Raw genomic sequence first — 19,848 nt, forward strand, 5'->3', positions numbered from 1 at the left:
ACTCAGCTGTGTAGCCAAAAATTCTCAGCAACTCTGTTTCCACTCCCTTGATGACCTTCAGCATTGGGGTTAGAGGCAGGTACAGGTGCAACACACCAGTATGTAGATGTAATTCTGAATGGTCTGATTAAATGAGAAACACAGAGCCAAAAGCAGAGTTAAAAGCCCAGAGATCGAGCAGTAGCCAAGAGCTAAGACCTCCTTCTTACCCCTCACTGTAGCTGTTGTCCTTCCCCTGAGAAAGAGACCTACTTCTGTTTTTTGAGACAGAGTTTCTCTGTGTAGCTTTACACCTTTCCTGGACTCACTTTGTAGTCCAGGCTGGCCTCGACCTCACAGAGATCCGCCTGCCTCTGTCTCCAAAGTGCTGGGATTAAATGTGTGTGCCACCACCGCCTGGCAGTGTCTGTATTTTTATTGACTTTCTGTTCTGCCTTCTCATTAGTTCTAATCCCAACCACATAACTTCTTCACTGCCTGTCTATACAGACCTCCAGGTATCTATGGTTGGTACTTGGATTAAAGGCGTGTGTCACCAAGCTGGCTATGTTCTTGAACACAGAGACTCTGCCTGCCATGTGATGGGATTAAGGGTGTGAGCTACACTGCCAGACTTGCTAAATGGCTTGCTATTAGCTCTGACCCCCAGGCAACTTTATTTATTATTAATACACAAATAAAATCACATTTCAGCACAAATAAAATCACCATACCAGCTGGTAGGTAATTTGCCTACCAGCCAATCTGATGGAGGCATTTTTCCCAATTGTGGTTCCTTCTTCCTAGATGACTAATTTGCAAAGTTGACAAAAACAAAAAACCAACAACTAAATAGCACAAATTACCCCTTGTCAACTAGACACATGAATAACCTGAGTTGGAGAGATGTCTCAACAGTTAAGAACACTAGCTGCTGCTTCCAGGGGATCTGGGTTTGATTCCCAGCACCCACATGCTGCCTAGCAACCATTCATAACTCCAGTTTCAAGGATCAGACACCCCTCCTGGTCTCTATAGGCACTGCATGCTCGTGGCACATAGACAGCAGGCAAAACACCCACACATAAAAGAAATCTTTAAAGCCTTTAATCCCAGAATTTAAGATCCAGAGGTAGACAGATTTCTGTAAGTTTGAGAATAGGGTGTTCTACATAGTGAGTTCCAAGACAGAAATCCATAGACCTTGTCTAAAAAAAACCAAAAAACAAAAAAAAAACACCTTCCTTGTTTATCGTAACTATCATTATATTAATAACAAGATCACAATATAAATACAGTTCAGTGCTGGGCATGGTGGCGCACGCCTGTAATCCCAGCACTCGGGAGGCAGAGGCAGGTGGATCTCTGAGTTCAATGCCAGCCTGGGCTATGAAGGGGGCTCCAGAGCAGTTAGGGCTGCAATGAGACCATGTCTCAAGCATACCTGTCCCCAAGGAAACCAAACCAAGTAAGCAAATAAAAGTCCTTCAGTTGGGGCTGTAGAGAGGACTCAGCCAATAGCACTTTTTGTTCTTGCAAAGGACAAAATGGGAGGGGGTTGGAGAGATGGCCCAGTGGTTAAGAGCACTTGCTGCTGTAGGGGTTGAGGATTTAGCTCAGTAGGCCCTGGGTTCGGTCCTCAGCTGGGGGGGGGGGGTACACAAAATAAGAGCGCTTGCTGCTCTTGCAGAGGACCTGGATTAAATTCCCAGCACCCACATAGCAGCTCAAAGTGCCTGAAACTTCAGTTCCAGGAAACCCAGTGCCCTCTTCTGCCCTCTTTGGGCACCAGGCATGCCAATGGTGCACAGACATTCATGCAGGCAAAACAGTCACACACATAAAAAACTTACATCAAGAGGGAAGAACCAGGACACAGTTACAATCAAATCGAAGTAGAATCGACATCCAGCAGTGTAAATCAAACCCTGTCTCTCAGTGTCCTCTACCTGGCATTCAATCCCAGTCTGGACTGCAAAGGTGTTGTGAAGCTTCACCTCTACCAATCTGCCATCCACAATCCACATAGCTTGTCTTGTAGGATCGAGCCAGCTCCACCCCACACCTGCTGCCGTCCTTGTCTATCATCCTATGGTACTGGCATCCCTCGTATGCTGGAATCTTCATTGCAATTGAGGTTGGGTCTTCACCAACTGCCTCTCTTGGCTTCTTCAAGGACTGACCCTGCCACATGCACAAAGCCCCAGCTTCTTCCTCTGAGACCTTCAATACATAAGTTTCCATTGTGACTGAGGCTGCACCCTCACCAGTGGCCTTCTGCCTTCTGTAAGGACTCCAACCTTGTTATATGACACTAAATCTCAGATGCTCTTCATAAGCCTTTCAAGCCTTCAAAACCAATACCATGTGGGAGATGCTTACACATTACCATGTTCAGCTGCTAGTTTCAGATGCAGTCTTGGCCCCTCTCATCCTTCTGAGTGCCATGACATACATGTTACATACATGTACACACACAAATAAAAAATACATAATTTTAAATAAAGGGCTGGAGAGATGGCTCAGCAGTTAAGAATGCATACTGCTCTTGTGGAGGACTCTAGTCCAGTTCCCAGGACCCGTGTTGAGTGGCTTATAACTTCCAGTAACTCCAGCTCCTGGGGATCTGACACTTTTGGCTTCTAAGGACACCTGCACCTATATACACCTGCATATTCATAGCTGCACACACACACACACACACACACACACACTCATAATTCAGAACAGTATTTAAAATTTAAAAATTAAATATACTTCTCAAGTATTTTGTCATAAGGTGACTACAGTACCGAATTCACTGAGAAAAGCATGAACTTCCACACGTTGGGGCTTACGGGGTGCAGAAACAGCTGAAACCAGGCATTCAAGAGCTGTGCACAGGTTCTTTTGTAGCCTTCCTTCACCAGCACCACTCACTCCTTCATGGCCGTCCATATAGTAAAGCCTATTGGCTTCTGATTCTCCTTTTCATACATCTGTCAACTGAGAGATGATGTTGCGGCTGTCTTTGGACCTACATTCAGAATCCCAGGGAGCACCAAACCTCGTATAGCCAATAATAGCCTCCAACAGCCTAGGTAGCCAAGGATTGCCTTGAACCCCCCTCCTCCTGCCTCTCCACATGCCAGGTGCTGGTAGTATAGGCATGTCCCACCATGAGTGATTTATGTGGTGTGGGTAGCAGATGAAGTCATGAATGAATGTGTGTTTGTTGACAAGCACAGCTATGTTAGGGGATCCAATGCCTGAGACCCATGGTGTCTTCCTTAGGGTTTCTATTGCTGTGGTAAAATACCATGTCCAAAAGCATTTGAGGAGGAAAGGGTTTATTTTGCTTACATTTCCAGATAACAGTCCCTCATGTCCTGAGACAAGGCAGAGCAGGAATGCAAGACAGGAACCTGGAGAAAGGAATTAATGCAGAAGCCACAGAGGAGTACTACTTACTTACTGGCTTGCTCTCTGTAGTCTTTTTCTTATAGCACCCAGGACCACAAGCCCAGGCTGACACTGCCCACAATGAGCTGGGCCCTCCTGCATCAATCATTAGTAAAGAAAATGCCCCACAGGCTGCCCATCGGCCCATGTGGTGGGTGCATTTTCTCAATTGATCTTCTCAAATGATTCTAACTTGACATGTATTCTCTCCGGTAACAAGACTGAAAAGGACAAGTGTGGGAAAACAGGAAGCAGTTCCATCAGTCAAGTGAAGACAACTTCGGCAGCTGCAAACTTTCTCTAGGATGTTAGGCTTTGGGGTGCTTACCCTTTCTGTCCTGTCTTCTTCTGTGTTCCTGGTGTGTGTGTGTGTGTGTGTGTGTGTGTGTGTGTGTGTGTGTGTGTGTGTAGGATAAAGGTAAAAGGTGTGTTCCTCAATTGTTTTCTGCCTCATATATTTTCTTCACACACAAAACCTTTTAAGGCTGGGTATGGTAGAGCATGTCTTTAATCCCAACACTTGGCAGGCAGAGGCAGGTGGTTCTCTGAGTTTGAGGCCAACTTGGTCTACATATTGACTTTTTTGTTTTTTTGTGTATGTGTGCATACCAAGGAACAGTACAGTACAGTTGTTGGGGAGAATTTGTATTTCTTTTCTTCTCTTCTCTTTCTTCTTCTCCTCCTCCTCCTCTTCTTCTTCTTTTTTTTCCAAGACAGGATTTCTCTGTGTAACAGCCCTCCTGGTTGTCCTTGCAACTTACTCTGTAGACCAGGCTGGCCTGGAACTCACTGAGATCCAACCTCCTCTGCCTCCCAAACGCTGGGATTAAAGGCGTGCGGCACCACTGCCGGCTTTTCTTGGCTCTTTTTTGTTTTTGTTTTTGTTTTTGTTTTGAGACATCGTTTCTCTATGTTAACAGCCCTGGCTCTCCCAGGCTCTTAAGGGTTCGGATTCCCAGCATGAGCCACCACTCCCGGCTTGAACAAGCGTCTCATTTAGTTTTGTAAAATGGGATGTTTTTGAGAGCATCCATGATGGCTCACCAGGTGCAGAAAGTCAGCAAGGCCAGTGGCCCTGGCGTTAGCTAGGCTCTGCGCCCAAACCGACTCAAACGTTCGGGCGCCGGAGACACAGGCCCCACCCCTCACCTGCGCGCATGCTCTTTCTGGAGCCCTACGGGCGACCTGCGGCATAGGCGCGCGTGACGTAGCACCGCGGGGCCGTGATGACGCACAGGCGTACGCTCGGTGGCTCCTCGGGGAAGATGGCGGCTGCATCTTTGAAGGAGAGGGATTCAGAGTAGGGAGGAAGGGAAAGAGGAGCGGACGGGAGCGACATTCCCTGCGGCACCGAAGGACACCACGCTCGCGGCCAGGCGCCCCTCCCGGCCCCCCACGGTGAGTGTGCGGCGGGGCCCGTGAGGGCCGCGGGCGGTCGCGCTCCGCCATTTTCGGGCCCGGCCGTTTGCGTGCTTCGGGGGGTGGGGGGGACAGGTCGCGGGAGAGAGGAGGACGGGCATCTGCGGGGCCGGCCGCGGCTGGTGGCCGTCCCAGCGGACGGACCTCGGGGAGCAGCAGGAGGCCGTGAGGCTGCCTCGGCCTAGCCGGGACGGCGAGGCCGGCCGCAGAGACGCGAAGTTCGGAGGAAGAAGCGCGTTGGGGTGGAGGGGAGTGGAATCGAGTACGGCTTTGAGGGCTGCCCAGAAGGGGCCCGGAGAAGTTCCTGGGAATCCGGAGAAACAGCTGCAGAGTCAGCCTGGATGCTTTCTAAGATTGGGATCCGTGTTGGGGGCCCGGAGGAAGGCAGAGCTTTGCGCTCCCGCACGAGTTTCGTTCCTCTCTGGCTCCTTACAAACGTCCCACTAAGCACCAGTTCTCCATTCCAACTGGAAATTAGATTCTGGTCTCAGCATGTGAGAGAAACAAAGGCTTTCTGGCAACTGGATGTTTATGGTATTAGAAAGCGTCTCTTCGTTTTCTTTTCTCCTTTTTCCTATGTCTTTGAGACTGGGTCTAGTTGTATTGCCCAGGTTCGCCGAGAATTTCCCGTCTTCCACCTGCCGGGCACAAGCGAGAGATAAGCGCGCGCGCTACCTGGCTTGGCTAGCGGTCCTTTTGTTGTTTGGTTTGATTTTTATTTTATTTTAATTTTGATAGTTTCACTGTGTTGCCAGGCTGGCCTAGAAACTCACTATGTAGCCTCAGTTTCGAACTCAGCGGTAATCATCCTCATTCTCCCGACCGATGGGATGACCAGCCTGAGCCCCGCTAGACTTGGCTGTAACCCAGGCTGGCACTAACTTGCTAATTAACTTCCACTTCACGAATGGGATTGGAGGCGTGGGCCACACCTGACCGAGAATTTCTGTGCTTATTTTTTATTTTTAAATCGAAGAATTGCATATTAGTGTATGCGTGCACGCTCTCCCTCCCTCCTCCCCTCCCCCCTCGTTGGTAGGACAGAGGACAGTTTGCTGGAGAACGCTTTTCCACTAAGTGAGTCTTGATTGAATTTAGGTTGGGTAGGTGCTTTAACGCTGAGCCATTTATTGAGTTACATTCTTTTGTTTTGTTTTGTTTTGTTTTTTTAAAACAAAGTGTTGATGTTGGGTTGTAACTCTTGGGGTTGGTAGCCTTTCCGGAGTAAGGGGAGCGAGCGGCTGGTTGAGGGATTACCTCCTTGGATTGGAAATCCAAGTCAGAAAAGTGTGTGTGTTAACATATGTAAAGACTGTCAGCAATGATGGGAGGCAGTAGCTATTTGGGAGCTATGGATGACAGGAACCAAGCCACAGGGGTGACATAGACCACTTGTGAGCAAAACTTTCACGTACTCTCTGGATATAATTCAGGCAGCCTTTTGCCTGTGAATGTTTAACCCAAACAAAGAACAAAGCTCTTAGTGACTGTTAAAAGAAAACACTTTAATTGTTTCCCTGGTGGCATTTTTTCTTTTCCTAATCTTAATTGCATTTGAGACCCACATTTTGTTTCTCTTAGGTACTTCTGCATTTTTGTTTCCATGCCCAGTAGAGGTAAAACACTGTAGAGATTTGGTTTGAGACAAAACTTGAAGTGCTGTATTTAGCTGATTTACTATAGAGACTTGGAGAACATTTTGATACCCTTCCCCCAATCCTGGGAAGGATTTTGGTAGAAAGTTGGCAAACATCACAGTGCATTAGAAAAAGTAATTTGTCCGGGTGGTGGTGGCGGCGGCGGCAGCAGCAGCGCAGGCCTGTAATCCCAGCACTCGGGAGGCAGAGGCTGGTGGATCTCTGTGAGTTCTAGGCCAGCCTGGTCTACACAGAAACCCTGCCTCGAACCCCCCCCCCAAAAAAAAACAAACAAACCCAAAAAACAAAAAAAGAAAGAAAAAGTAATTTGACCACTGGGCTCAGGGGCACATGCCTTTAATTGGGGAGGCAAAGGCAGGCAGATCTGAGTTTGAGGCCAGCCTGGTCTACAGAAGGAGTTCTAGGGACAGCCACAGAACACAGAGAGACCCTGTCAAAACAAAACAAAGCAAGACAAAAAAAAAAAAAAAATTCTACTTGGACATGTTTTCTTCGGTGACACACCTCTCCCACCCAAACCATTTATCTTAGACACCGAAGCTTGTCAGCATGGTGGAGAGTATGACCTACGTTACTGTTACTCTTTCTGGACTGTAAACATTTTTGCAATCTTCAGGTAGAGTAACAGCTTCAAAAAAATTGTGTAGTGCCTTATTTTCATAATTTAAGTGTTACCTGAGGGAGATGTATTGGAAAGAAAATCATGGGATGCCATAGCAAGTGGCTTAGCTTTGCAAGCTGAGGTGGTCACAGCTAGCTTTAGATCAAGAGGAAGGGTGTGATGAGTACTGAATTCAGGGGCTTACCTTTTTTTGTGTGTGTGGAGCTGAGGATCGAACCCAGGGCCTTGTGCTTGCTAGGCAAACGCTCTACCACTGAACTAAATCCCCAACCCCTTTATTCTTTTTTAAAGATTTATTTATTTATTTATTATGCACAGTGTTCTGTCTGCATGTGTCCTTGAAGGCCTGAAGAGGGCACCAGATCTCATTACAGGTGGTTGTGAGCCACCATGTGGTTGCTGGTAATTAACTCAGGACCTCTGGTACAGCAGTTAGTAGTATCCTTAACCACTGAGCCATCTCTCCAGCCCCCAGTTTTTTGGTGTTTTTTTTTTTTTTTTTTTTTTTTAAATGGGTCAGTTAATTAAACTCTCTGAGTATCAATTTCCTTATATATAAAAATGATAATTGCTATGGGTGGGATAGTATATGCCTTTAATCCCAGAACCTCAGGTGGTGGAGGCAGGCAGTTTGAGGTCTGCCTGGTCTACACAGTGAGTTTGAGGTTAGACTATGTAGTGAATGTAGGCTATGTAGTGAAACCCTATCTCAAACAAAACAAAACAAAACAAAGGGTTGGGGATTTAGCTCAGTGGTACAGCGCTTGCCTGGCAAGCACAAGGCCCTGGGTTCGATCCTTAGCTCAAAGAAAAAAAAAGTGAAAGTAATTTCACTATTTCCAGTCCCAGTAAGAAGTACGAAAATTTATTGAATGTGTATACTGCATATACTCAGCGCGGAGAGGTAGACCAGGCTGGCCTCATAGAGATCCCCTGCTTCTGCCTCCCAAGTGAAGGAATTATAGATGTGTTGACCACTTTGCCTTCATTCATTGGTTGATGGGCATCTGTCTTGGTTCCATTTCCTGGCTATCGTGAGTAGCACAGAGTGTATAATGTATAAGTATCTCTGGTCTGTAAATTTAAGGTTGTACATACCCAGGAGTGGGTTAGCTGGGTCGTGGCTAATGGCTGCAGAAGTTTACAATCTACTAGCAGATCTGGGTTAGGGTTCTGCTCACTTCACATTCTTTCCAGCATTTTTGTTGTTGAGTCAGAGTTCTCACTATGTCCTGGTTGTCCCAGAACTCAAACAGATCTGCTTGCCTCTACGTACCCAGGGCTGTGATTAAAGGCATGCTCCACCACTCCTGGCTAGCATTCCTTTTTTTTTTTTGGAGATTAATTTAAATTTTCTGTGTGTATGGGTATTTTGCCTGCACCTATGCCTGTATAGGTGTGTGAAGTGCCCCAAGAAGCTTGAAGACAGATCAGAACCCATGGAACTGGAGTTAGATGGCTGTAAACTGTCGTGTGGTTACTGGGAATTAATTGAACCAGGTTCTCTGAAAGAGCAGTCAAGTACTCTTTAATCTCTGAGCCATCTCTCTAGCTCTTTTTTTTTTTTTGCTTTTTGATTAGAGTGAGATGGAGTCTCACAACACGTTTAGTTTGCATTTCCCTGTTTTTGTGTATTTTATTCATTTGGGAGGTTTTTTTGTTTGTTTGTTTGTGTAAGACAGGGCATGCTGTAGTTCAGACTAGGCTGAAATCTTATAACCCAGGCTGGCCTTAAACTCATGGTGATCCTCTTCCCTTAGCCTCCAAAATACTGTGATTATGAGCACCTGCCCTACTTGTGCTTTTTAAAGGTAGATTCTGTAGTACCTTGTTGTTGTTATTTAATTTTATTTAATATTGGGGGGGGGACAGATTCTTGATACATTTTCATCCCTGACTGGCCTGGAATTTGCAGGGATTCTCCTGCTGGGATTATAGTCTTTGGCATTGCACCTGGGTATGGAGATCAAATTCAGGTTATCAGGTTTATACATGGCAAGTGCCTTTTACTGATGAGCCATCCTGCCAGCTCTGCTGTATGTTTTTGTATTTCTAAAAGTTAGGCATAAATTCTAGAGAATGAGGGGGAGAGGATCAGGAGTTTAAGGCTAAATGAATTTGAGGCCAGCCCAGGTATGACTGAGTTAGTGCCCAACTTAAAAAAAAGGGGCGGGGGAGTTGGGGATTTAGCGCAGTGGTAGAGCATTTGCCTAGCAAGCTCAAGGCCCTAGGTTCGGTCTTCAGCTCTGAAACAAACAAACAAAAAAAGATGCTGGGTGTCTTGGCAACGCGTTTAATCCCAGCACTGGGGAGGCAGAGGCAGGTGGATCTCTGAGTTCCAGGGCAGCCTGGTCTACAGAATGAGTTCCAGGACAGCCAGGGCTACACAGAGAAACCCTGCCTGGAGCTTCCCTGCCTCCCTACTAAAGTTAAACTTTACAATTACACTTGTACTGTAGATGGTGTTTTTGGCATCCTGTTGTGAGTACTTTGTTTCTCAAAGTTTTGAGTAGTGACTGATGATTGTTGACTAAGCCATTGGGGAGTCTAATAAAAAGAAAACCAACTTTTTTTTTTTTTTTTTGCTTTAAAAATGCTTTGTGCTGGAGCACACCTTTAATCCCAGCACTCGGGAGGCAGAGCCAGGTGGATCTCTGTGAGTTCGAGGCCAGCCTGGTCTATAAAGTGAGATCCATCCAGGACAGGCCGGAAAAACTAAACAGAGAAACCCCCCTCCCCCAAATGCTTTGTATGTCAAGGGTGGAGCACAGTGGTTTGATGTTTTCTTAGTACGTATGACCCCCTCAGTCCAGTATTCTAAGACGTGTTTACTGCTGGGCCACAACTCCAGCTGTCTCCTCTTGGGTGTTTTAATTTTCTCCTTCCTTCCTTCCTTCCTTCCTTCCTTTCTTCCTTCCTTCCTCCCTCCCTCCCTCCTTCCCTCCTTCCCTCCCTCCCTCCCGTCCTCTTCTCCTTTTCTGTTTTTTTTCTTTTTTGAGACAGGGTCTTGCTGTGTAGCTCTGGGTGGCCTGGAACTCACTATTGTAGACCAGGCTGGCCTCAAACTTGTATCAGTTCTACAATTCTCTTGCTGCCATTGCTTCCTGAGTACTGGGACTACAGATATGTGACATCACAATCAGCCTGAAGAATGGTTTTTTGATTGGGGCGGGGTAGGTGTAGCCCAGGGTAGTTTCCATGAGAAACTAGCCTAATGTGTACCTTACTGTTTTTTTTTTTTTTTTGGTTGTTGTTGTTGTTTTTGTTGGTTAAAGTGTTGAGAATTGAATCTGGGACCTTGTGCATGTTAGTTCAGCACTTTTACTGCTAAGTTATATACACATTTGTGGACCTTTTTGTTTTGTTTTTAAAGCTTGCCAAAGCTAGTCTCGAACTTAAGAGTTCGTCCTAGTTCAGCTGTACTTTGTTGTATATCTTTTTTTTTTTTTTTTGGTTTTTCAAGACAAGGTTTCTCTGTGTAGTTTTGCACCTTTCCTGGAACTTGCTTTGTAGACGAGGCTGGCCTTGAACTCACAGTGATCCACCGCTGGGTTTAAAGACGTGCGCCACCACCGCCAGGCCTGTTTTTTTGTATATCTTAGAGAAATTTTTTTTATGTGTATGGGTGTTTTGCTTGCATGTATGTCTGCCTACAGAGGCCAGAACTGGAGTTACAGATAGTTGTAATCTGTCACATGGGTTCTGGGAGTTGAACCTTGGTCCTCTGGAAGAGCAGTCTAGCTGAGTTGATGGCTCAGTGGAATTTCCTGTCTCAAAGAACAAGAACAATTGAGGAAAACACTCAGCATCAAGCTCTGGTCTGCACACACGCACAAACACACACTCAAGCTCTGGTCTACACACACGCGTGCATGGACGAATGCACAAAAACATGTACATACACATCACACATAAAAACATACAAAAAAGAAAAAAGTGAGACTGGAGAAACGGCTCAGTGGTTAAGAACACTTGCTGGGCTTAGAGGACTCAAGTTCAGTCCAGTAACTAACTACATGATGGCCCACACTGTCTGGAACTCCAGTTCCAGACAATCTGGTACCCTCTTCTGGCTTCACAGGTATTGCATGCATGTGTACACTTATGTACATGCAGGTAAAGCATATAAAATAAAAATAAAATCTTTTTAAAAATAAAGTGAGAAAGAAAGCTGGACAGTAGCAGCGCACAGCCTAGCATGTATGAGGCTTTGGGTTTTGATCCCATATAACACACACACACACACACACACACACACACACACACACAAAGAAGTGAAAATCTACAGAGAAAATATCTGCAGATCATAAATCTAATGAGAATCTTACATTAGAGCATGTCAGCACACGTGTATAATCTCAGCAAGTGGCAGGCTAGTGAGACACTGTCCCACTGTGAGGCAGGCAGGAAGGTGGAGGGGATCAGAACGTGTAAAGAGATCTTATAACTCAGTAAAAAAAAAAAAAAAAAAAAAAAGAGCCCAGGGCAGAGAGTGGCTTAGCAATTAAGAGTACTTGCTGTTCTTGAGGATTCAGATTCAGTTCCCAGCACTCACACAGTGACTCACAACCCATCTGTAAGTCCAGTTTAGGTGACCCTGCACCCTCTTCTGTACTTCCACTAGTACATAGTACACATGCAAGCAAAAAACACATAGAATAAAATAAAAATATCTAAAATTCAAAAAAGGAGAAATAAATCATCATCTTAATTGTGTAAAAGATCTTTTTTCTCCCTTGAGACAAGGCCTCACTATATAGCACTGACTGGCCTGCAGCCTGCTTCCTAAGTGTTGGGATCAAAGATATGTATCACCACTGCCCGGTTCCAGGTTGTTTTTTTATGTTTGATTAAAGGTGTGTACCACCACTTTTTTTTAAAATGTTTGATTTTTTTTTTTTTTTTGAGACAGGGTTTCTCTGTTTAGCTTTGCAACTTTTCCTGGAACACACTTGGTAGCCCAGGCTGTCCTCGAACTCACAGAGATCTGCCTGCTTCTGCCTCCTGAGTGCTGGGATTACAGGCGTGTGCCACCACCGCCTGGCCAGAGGACAACCTTTTTTTTTTTTTTTTTTTTTTTTTGCCAGAGCTGAGGACCGAACCCAGGGCCTTGCGATTGCTAGGCAAGCGCTCTACCACTGAGCTAAATCCCCAACCCCTCCCAGAGGGCAACTTTTGAGAGGTGATTTTCTTCAGGCACCTTTTACATGGGTTCTCTGGATTAAACTCATGCTGTCAGGCTTGTGTGACAAGTGCCTTTACCCTCTAAGCTATCTTGCTGGCCCTAAATTGAGGTTTTGTTTGTTTGTTTTTTTTTTTTTTTTTTTGAGCTGAGGATGGAACCCAGAGCCTTGTGCTTGCTAGGCAAGCACTCTACCACTGAGCTAAAACCCCAACCCTAAATTGAGTTTTTAATGTATGAAATCAATAAGTATTATCTACAAAACAAATCTTACTAATTTTTGGAAGAGAGTATATTGATACAAAATTCAAAAGCTGCAGACTAAGTTCCTTCTCAACTTTATATCCTCATTCATCAAGTTTTTCTTAAATGTGTTAATTTTATGTGTGAATATTTTACCTCTATGTATGTCTATACCACATGCTGGCCTTGTTCCCACAGAGGCCAGAAGAGAATGGCAGATTCCCTAGAACCGGAGTTGCATACAGTTGAGCCACCATGTGGGTGCTGGGAACCAAACCCAGGGCCTCTAGAACATAGAGCTCTCTTAACCAGTGACTTCTCCAGCTCCGCTCCCATTAAAGGGTTGTTAAAACGTATAATTTATTACAAAATGACTAAATGTTTATTGTGGATGGAAAATTTAGAAAATATATAGCAGTAAATCTAATTTCTCTCTCTCTCTCTCTCTCTCTCTCTCGTTTTTGTTTTTTTTTTTTTGAGACAGGGTTTCTCTGTGTAGCCCTGACTGCCCTGGAACTCTATATAGACCAGGTTGGCCTTGAACTCAGATCTGCCTGCCTCTGCCTCCTGAGTGCTGGAATTAAACGTGTGCACCACCACTGTCTGGCCAATTCCTGTAAGTCTTTAAAAAATGCTTATTATTATATTTGTGTATGTGTGTTCGCCTGTCTGAGTTTATATGTATCACATGTGTACAGGAGCCCTTGGAGGCCAGAAGAGGGTATAAAATATCCTGGAATTAGAGTTACAGGCAGTTTTAAGTCCCCAGGTGGACCTGGACATGGCTCCTCTTCAAGAGCATAAGTACTTTTACACCACTGAGCCATATCTCCAGTCCCTAATTTGATATATCTTCCTATGACTGGTTTAAGCATACAACCAAGGTAGCGTTATTATTTATTTTTTTTAATTGGTTTTTGGAGACAGGGTTTCTTTGTGTACTTTAGAGCCTGTAACTTACTCTGTAGAACAGACTGGACTCAAACTCACAGATCTGCTTGCCTCTGCCTCTTGAGTGTTGGGATTAAAGGTGTGCGCCACCACTGCCCAGCTTATTATTTAATTTTTTATTTTGTTTGCTTTTGAAAATTATGTTTATGAGTATTTTGCCTACATGTATGTATGTATGTATACCAACCACATGCATGCCTGGTTCCTGCAGAGGTCAGAAGAGGGTATCAGATGCCCTGGAACTGGTGTTAGGGATAGTTGTGAGCCATGCCTGACCTAGTAGGTGATTTTTGTCATTGCATGAACACCAAAATGTGCTTATACATACACTGTGATGTTATAGGTCAGTCAGTCTACAGGATTTTTTTTTTGGAGGGAATGTATTTCATATTGATTGATTGATTGATTGATTGTGTTTTTGAGTCAAAGTTTCAGTATTGTAGCACTGGTTGTCCTGGAACTCACTGTGGAGACCAGGCTGGCCTCGAACTCAGAGATCTGCCTGCCTCTGCCTCTTGAGTGCTGGGATTAAAGGCATGCACCAGACCCACCTGGTTTCTACATGACTTCTTTTTAAAAAATTTATTTATTTATTATGTATATAGTATTATGCCTGCATGTATGCCTGTACACCAATAGAAGACATCAGAGCTCATTATAGGTGGTTGAGAGCCACCATGTGGTTGCTGGGAGTCTAGGTAGCTGAGGCTGTCCTTGGAATTCAGTGTCATTCTGCTTCAGTTTACCAAGTACTAGGCATAGTTCATTATACTGTATATATGCACATATATATGTGTGTGTAGCCGGGTAGTGGTGGCATATATGTGTATGTATATATACACAGTACATGTATATATACATTTGTGTATACACACACACACACACACACACACACACACACACTAAATAGAAATACACTCTAAAATAGAGTATTATATAGTATATATAAGCCTGTAGTGTCATAGTTGTTTATTGCCATTGTCAAGTGTATATAATTGTTGTTTATTGCCATTGTGTTGTACATATTTCAGAATTGTATGTGCTATATTTTTATGAACTTGACATATACTAGCATCTTTACAAATCCAAGTAATGCTTTATGCTATGATGTGACTTTACTAGGCAATGAGATTTTTATTTTCATTGTAATGGTAGGATACCAAATTTGTTTATGTGATCCTTTGTGGGCTGTAATATCTTTTATTTTATTTTTTTTTAGTGTTTTATTATGACTGGTTTGTCACAAAGTTCTATATTGCGTATTTGAAAAATATGGAATGCTTCACAAATTTGCGTGTCATCCTTGCACAGGGGCCATGCTAATCTTCTCTGTATCGTTCCAATTTTAGTATATGTGCTACTGAAGCGAGCACGTGGGCTGTAATATCTTAATAGGACACAATATCAAGAATGAAAGAATTTTAGAGAAGATTTTATAGATGTTAAAATAAGGCTGGGCGGTGGTGGTACATACCTTTAATCCCAGTACTCGGGAGGTAGAGGCAGATTGGTTCTCAGTGAGTTCGAGGCCAGCCTGGTCTATAGAGCGAGTTCCAGGACAGCTAGGGCTGTTGCACAGAGAAACCCTATCTCAAAAACCAAAACCAAACCAAACCAAAATAAAAACAAACCAAAATAGACTAATGAGATACCATGAACAGTTGTATGCTCTAAAAATTAGTGATGTGGGAGAAATTAATTTGTTAAAATACAAACTACCAAAACTAGCCAAAGAGCCAAAAATCAGTGTAGCTTCACAAGAGCTAATAGCATCAGGAAGGCTAAAGAATTTTTAAAAACTTTGAAAACATAGCATAGAACATAGACGGCCAAGGGGGCTGTGACTGTCCTGTTTTGTAGAGAAACCAGTGCTGTGGCCACTAGTTCTAGATAAGTCATTCTTGCCTAACTTGGCGACTGCCAGACTGGGTGAACTTGCCTGTCAGGGCTTTTTATGTGATGGTAGTCTCTGTTCTGCGATGCAGTTGTACAGTCTGCTGGGCTGTCTCGAAACATCCAGGGTATTTATTATTTCTCGACAGGACATGACACCCCCACCCCATTTCCACCTCCCTTCTTGCCTTCCTCCGCTCCCTTCTCCTTGTCTCTGTCCCTCCCACCACCTTTGGGACAGGGTCTTACTATGTAGCCCCTGGCTGGCCTGGAGTCCACTGTGTTGACCAGTTTGGCTTAGAAGTGCAGAGATCTGCCTGCCTGAGTCTTAAGATTGCTGGGATTGAAGGTCTTTCCCACCATGTCTGACAGAATTCTAGTTTAAAAATAATGGACCCCCCCCCCCCCCCAGGCAGAGTTTCTCTGTGTAGTTTTGGTGCCTGTCCTGGATCTCACTCTGTAGACCAGGCTGGCCTCAAACTCACAGAGATCCACTTGGCTCTGCCTCCCAAATGCTGGGATTAAAGGTGTATGCCACCTGGCTAAGGAAAACTGTTTTTTAATCTGTCTCATACTTTTTTTTTTTTTTAAATAGTACTGGGGATGGAACACAGGGTAGGCCAGAACCATAAAGTGGTACTGACAGTTTTTCAGAAGATTATTCACAAATATAAATGACTCAAGTTTCAGTTCTAGTTATTTACTCTAGGAAAAGGATAATACATTCACAGAAAAAATTGTACTGGTGTTTATAGTAGTTCATTCAAATTGCTGAACATAGCATACATCCAAATGTCTTCCATGAGTTTAGCAATAAAAGAAAAGAGTAATTAAAACAGCATGGTTAGTTCTTCAAAACATCATGGCAAATGGAAAATGCTACTAGACTAAAAAAAAAAAAAAAAAAAACCCAAACTGAAACAAAAAAGACTCATTAAGAATGAGATATCTAAAACATACAAAGATTTCATAAAACATAATTAAAAAAACTAACTCAATTTAAGAAAATGGACAGAAAGATCTGAGTAGAAACATTACCATATAGATGTCAAAGTAAGCATGTGGAAAGATGCTGAGCTGGGCATTATGCTTGTGTACACACGGTTACAATCTTAGGACTCCAATTTGAGGCCAGCCTGGGCTACGCATAAATTACCAGGTGAGCCAGAGTTATGTAGTGAGACCTTGTCTCAAAACACACAACAAACAAATCCTCTCCCCGCTCACAAAAAGCGGCACACCTAACATAACAGAAGCTGTCATTCATTTCTGGTGGGAATGCAAAATGAAGCAGCTACTTTGGATGTAGAAGCATCCTTTTACATATAGTGTAGCAATTGTACTTTATTTATGCAAAAGTTGAAAATAAATTTCTCAGAAAAATCTGCACATTAATGTTTATGACAGTTACATTACATAACAAACCAGGGAAGCAACCAGAATGTCCTTCACTAGGTCATAGGTGGCATAACCCTGTGATGATAATGTGTATTAACTGTAAAAAAAGATCGGAAGAACTTTAAAAGCATCATTGCTGGGCCCAGTATGGGGGTGCACACCTTTAATCCCAGCAGAGGTGGTGGATCTCTTGAGTTTAAGGGCAGCCTGGTCTATAGCTAGTTCCATGCCAGCCAGCTACACAGTGAAACCCTGTCTTTAGAAGAAGGAGGGATGGGGATGGAGGCGGTGGGAAAACATATTGCTAGTTGTGAGGTGGGTTTGTAAGATGGGTTAGTGGGTAAAAGGGCAAGCCTCCCCTCCTCCACCTCCCTCCTCAAGACAGGGTTTCTCAGTGTAACAGCCCTGGCTGTCCTGGAACTCGCTTTGGAGACCAGGCTGACCTCGAACTCACAAAGATCTTCCTGCCTGCCTCTGCCTCCTGAGTCTTGATGACTTGAATTGTATCCTTGGAACTCATGTAAAGGTGGAAGGAAATAACAAAGTTGTTTTTATCTTCACATTCCGTAGTGTGGGTTTGCATTTTTCTTCCCTCTCTTTATTTTTTTATTTAAGGTTTTTTTTTTTTTTTTTTTAATTTATGTGCATTGGTGTATTCCCTGCATGTATGTCTGTATGAGGGTGTTGGGTGCCCTGACACTTGGAGTTACAGTTGTGAGCTGCTGTGTGAATTCTGGGAATCTGGAAGAGCAGCTAGTGCTTTTAACCACTGAGCCATCTCTTCAGTCCCCTCCTTTTCTATATAATAAATATATATATAAAATATCCACTATGATATATCCCCATTTATAAGTATACCCACCTATACTCATCCTTAACTTCTGGCGTTCATTAATATGGTCCCCAGTTTTATTGTTCATCATTTCAAAAATGTCATGTCAAACCTTAAGTTTTATTATTATTTTAGTTTGTTACACTTGATTATTACTTTTATTTTATTTTATTGTAGTGTTGGAGAAACAAGGAATATTTGTGCCCTATCTATTAAAACAAACAAAATCAAAACAGAGAAAGCTTACTCAAATTAAGAAAAGGCAGAAAAGCTAAGCTGGGCCTGGTGTTGCATGCCTTTAATCCTAGCACAGGAGGCTGAGGCAGCCTGACCTGTGAGGTGGAATTCTGGAGAACAGCCAAGGCTTCATAGTAAGAGCCTGTCTCAAAAAAGGAAGTTAAAAAAAGATGTAAGTGGCAGCGTATATATAATCTATCCTTTTTAGCAGATTCAGAAACTTACCACTACAGTGAAGGTGCAGTACACTGTGTCACTGCTGAGCCTGCAGCGTGATGCCAAGCCACCTGTAAGAATGTCTTTGTATAGCATGGCATTTGTTAAAGTTGTCAAGAAGGTCTACTTGAAGAGATGCCAAGGGAAATTTAGAAGAGTATAGAGTAAAACTGACTTTTGTGCTTGGAAATGCAGAGTGACGATATTTTGTGTAGCTAACAGTATTGTTTATGTCATGAACCAAAATATGGTCTGAGAGTTGCCCTAGCAGATTGTGCACATTGTACTGGCTTGTTGCTGGCCCATGGGCTTCTCAATAGATTTAGCTTGGTAAGGTCTATGAAAGCCAAGTGGAGGTGACTGGAGATAAATGCAATAAGGAAAGCATTGGTGGTGAGCCCAGTCAGTGCCTTTGCCTGTTGTTCGGATGCATACATTGTAACTACAACTTGCACTAAGGTTTTGGGAGTCTTGTAGAGGAGCTGTGAATGGGATCTTTTCTGTCCCTTATAGTACCTGATGATTTCTTGTTTAAAATAATTCTGAAAACAAGAAGTACTGTGCAGAAGTACATCATAGTTTACAATATTGCAAATCATGTGTATTACTTGATGGAAGAAACTGAAGGTACTTAATAAGAAACAGTTTTCTTAGTACCTAAATAATCAAACTCCAGATGTAGAGATTATTAGAAGAGGGTAGGGGTGGGGAAGGAAGCTCATAATGTTCTATGCAAAATCTAGTTATGAGAAAAACAAAAACCAAAAAGTTAAAAAAGGATGGTACAGAATTTTCCCATAATATGCCTGTAACTGTTCAGCTCTGAAGGGAAAGGTATCCTGGTAGTCGGAAGCTGGTTGGATTTCAATCCCTGCCTAGAAGAAAGGTTGGATAGCTCAGAAGAAGGCAAACTTCCTCAGAGTTCAGAGAAAGGTTACTGAGAAGAACTAAACCAATTTTCTGTGAAGATTATTTTTCATATAAAGAAGGCAATTAACCTACCGACCAAGTAACAAAAAAAGCAAACCAGTCCTAAGAACTTGATGGGAGGAGGACTCTACATGTTTAATGGCTTCTTTCCTTGTTTGTCCTTTATGTGACAGAATGATTTCTGTAATTATTGATTTATTCAGGATTCCTATTTAATTAATTAATTTGGTTTTTCCAGAAAGGGTTTTCAGTGTAGCCCTGGCTCCCTGTAGCCTGCCTTGTCCTCCTTAAGTTTTGGCTTAAAGGCGTATGCCACCACCCTAGGCAAGATTCCTATTTATTAATGTTAGAACAAAATGAAGAAAGTGAACATGTTGATAGTTTAATTACTGGCCTAGTTAACTAGCTGATAACCACTTCTCCTCCTCTTTAAAAAACAAAACAAAACAAAACAAAACCAGGGGCTGGAGAGATAGCTCAGAGGTTAAGAGCACTGACTGTTCTTCCAGAGGTCCTGAGTTTAATTCCCAGCAACCACATGGTGGCTCACAGCCATCTGTAATGAGATCTGGAGCCCTCTTCTGTATACATAATAAATAAATAAATCTAAAAAAAGAAAAAAAAAAAACAACCAAAAAACGAAAACAGAAAAACCTAAGGACATAGTGTTTTAAAGGTTAGAGGAAACTTTCAAACATTTGTCTCCTTAAAAAGTTCCCTGTTGTGCCAGCACAAAAATCACAGTATACTAATATATTCATATATGTAATCCAAGGTTAGTCTTCTGAGACTGTAGGAGGAGGCTGGGTGTTAGTCTTGAATGCATGTTTCTTACCTGTGCTGAAAG

The 19,848-nt window shown here is 43.3% G+C and overlaps 1 protein-coding gene and 1 non-coding gene across 3 annotated transcripts in view; one reads left to right on the forward strand and one right to left on the reverse strand.

The window, feature by feature from the left end:
• Positions 1-4,652: 4,652 nt before the first annotated feature.
• The window catches only part of Wdr33 (WD repeat domain 33), a 108,547-nt gene continuing 93,351 nt past the window's right edge, over positions 4,653-19,848 (forward strand). Inside the window, exon 1 of one of the 2 annotated variants that reach the window (XM_036204893.1) lies at positions 4,653-4,818. The gene's annotated coding sequence lies outside the window, so the exon portion shown is untranslated. Of the gene's footprint in view, positions 4,819-13,140; positions 13,161-19,848 lie in introns of those variants that run through there. The other variant, XM_036204894.1, reaches the window with a different exon arrangement.
• Positions 14,762-14,868, reverse strand: LOC118595059. The gene has a single exon (XR_004946437.1). It is a non-coding gene; the product is annotated as a U6 spliceosomal RNA (small nuclear RNA).

This window comes from Onychomys torridus, chromosome 13 (assembly GCF_903995425.1).
Source record: "Onychomys torridus chromosome 13, mOncTor1.1, whole genome shotgun sequence".
In the NCBI taxonomy this organism is placed as follows: Eukaryota; Metazoa; Chordata; class Mammalia; order Rodentia; family Cricetidae; genus Onychomys; species Onychomys torridus.